The following is a 2,500-nucleotide window of genomic DNA, read 5'->3' as shown; positions in this document are numbered from 1 at the left end:
GTCTCGTCTGTCTGTCTCTGTGTGTCTGTCTCTGTCGGTCTGTGTGTCTGTCTCTCTGTCTGTCTGTTTGGTCTGTCTGTCTCTGGCTCTGGGTGTCTGTCTTTCTCTGTCTGTCTGTCTCTGTCTCTGACTGGGTGTCTGACTGGTTGTCTGACTGGGTGTCTGACTGGGTGTCTGTCTGTCTGTGTCTCTGACTGGGTGTCTGTCTGTGTCTGTCTGTCTCTGTCTGCTGTCTGTCTGTCTGTCTGTCTGTCTGTCTGTCTGTCTGTCTGTCTGTCTGTCTGTCTGTCTGTCTGTCTGTCTGTCTGTCTGTCTGTCTCTGTCTGTCTGTCTGTCTGTCTGTCTGTCTGTCTGTCTGTCTGTCTTCTGTCTGTGTCTCTGTCTCTGTCTGTCTGTTCTGTCTGTCTCGTCTGTCTGTCTTCTGTCTGTTCTGTCTGTCTGTCTGTCTGTCTGTCTGTCTGTCTGTCTGTCTTCTCGTCTTCCTGTCTGTCTGTCTGTGTGTCTGTCCTCTGTCTGTCTGTGTGTCTGTCTCTGTCTGTCTGTGTGTCTTTCTCTGACTGACTGGTTGGTGTCCTGTCTCTGTCTCTCTGTCTCTGACGACGGGTGTCTGTCTGGTCTCTGTCTTGTCTGTCTTGTCTGTCTGTGTCTGTCTGTGTCTCTGACTGGGTGTCTGTCTGTCTGTCTCTGTCTGTCTCTGTCCTGCCTCTGTCTGTCTCTTGTCTCTGTCTGTTCTGTCCTGTCTGTCTGTCTGGTCTGTCCTGTCCTGTCTGTCTGTCTGTCTGTCTCTGTCTCTGTCTGGGGTGGCTGTCCTCTGTCTCTGTCCTGTCTGTCTCTGTCTCTGACTGGGTGTCTGACTGGGGTGTCTGTCTGTCTGCGTCTGCTGACTGGGTGTCTGTCTCTGTCTCTGTCCTGTCTGTGTCTCTGACTGGGTGGTCTGTCTCTGTCTGTCCTCTGTCTGTCTCTGACTGGGTGTCTATGTCTGTCTCTGTCTATCTCTGTCTGGTGTCTGTCTCTGTCTGTCTGTCTTCTGTCTGTCTGTCTGTCTGTGTCTGTCTGTGTCTCTGACTGGGTGTCTGTCTGTCTGTCTCTGTCTGTCTCCTCTGTCTTCTCTGTCTCTGTCTCTGTCTCTGTCTTGTCTGTTCTGCTTCTGTCTCTGTCCTTTCTGTCTCTGTCTTTCTGTCTGTCTGTCTGGTGTCTCTGACTGGGGTGGCTGTCTGTCTCTCTGTCTGTCTTCTGTCTGTCTGTCTGTCTTCTGTCTGTCTGTCTGTCTCGTCTGTCTCTGTCTGGGTCTCTGGGTCTGGTGTCCTGTCTTGTCTGTCTGTCTGCTCTGTCTGTGGTGCTGTCTGTCTGTCGCATTCGGTCTGCTTCGTCTGTGTGGGGCTGTCTGTCTGTTCTCTCTGTCTGTCTCTGTCTGTCTCTGGTCCTGTGGTCGTTTCTGTCTGTCGTCTCTGCGTCGGTGTCTGTCTGTCTAGTCTCGTCTCTCTCTCTGTCTCCTGTCTGTGTGCTGTCTGTCTGTCTGTTCCTGTTCTGTGGTGTCTGCTCTGTCCTGTCGTGTCTGTGTCTGGGGTCCGATGTCTGTTCGGTTCTGTCTGTCTGTCTTTCTGTCTGTCCGTCGGTCTGTCCTGTCGGTCTGTCGGTTCTGTCTCCTGTCCGCTCTGTCTGTCTGTCTGTCTGTCTGTCTGTCTGTCTGTTCTGTCGTGTCTGTCTGTCTGTCTCTAACTGGGTGTCTGTCTCTGTCTGTCTGTCTCTGTCTCTGACTGGGTGTCTGTCTCTGTCTGTCTGTCTCTTTCTCTGACTGGGTGTCTGTCCTCTGTCTCTGACCCTGACTCTGACTCTGACTCTGACTCTGACTGGGTGTCTGTCTCTGACTGACTGGTGTCTGTCTGTCTTGTCTCTGTCTGTCTGACTGGGTGTCCTGTCTGTCTGTCCTCTCTCTCCTCCGTCTCTCTCTGTCTGTCCTCGTCGGTTGTCTGTCTGTCTGTCTGTCTGTCGTCTGGGTCTGTCGTCTGTCTGTCTGTCCTGTCTGTCTGTCTGTCTGTCTGTCTTGTCGGTCTGTCTGTGTCTCTGTCTGTTTGTTCTGATACTGTCTGTCTGTCTGTCTGTCTGTCTGTCTGTCTCTGTCTGTCTGGTCTGTCTGTCTGGGGTGTGTCTGTCCGCGGTCTGTCTGGTGGGTCCGTCTCTGTCTGTCTGTGTGTCTGTCTCTGACTGACTGGGGGTGTCTGTCATCTGTCTCGGTCCCTCTGACTGACTGGGTGTCTGGTCTGTCATCTGTCGGTCTGTCTGTCTGTCTGTCTGTGTCTGTCTGTGTCTCTGACTGGGTGTCTGTCCTGTCTGTCTCTGTCTGTCTTCCCTCTGCTCCTCTGTCTGGCTCTGTCTGTCTCTGTCTCTGTCTGTCTGTCCTGTCTGTCTGTTCTGTCTGTCTGTCTGTCTGTCGGTCCTGTCTGTCGGTCTTCTGTGCTGTCTGTCGCTGGTCTTTCCTTGTCTCGTCTTCTGTCTGTCT

The sequence above is a fragment of the Oncorhynchus kisutch genome, linkage group LG4 (genome assembly GCF_002021735.2).
Source record: "Oncorhynchus kisutch isolate 150728-3 linkage group LG4, Okis_V2, whole genome shotgun sequence".
Taxonomy (NCBI): Eukaryota; Metazoa; Chordata; class Actinopteri; order Salmoniformes; family Salmonidae; genus Oncorhynchus; species Oncorhynchus kisutch.
Note: the sequence above shows the minus strand (reverse complement) of the source record.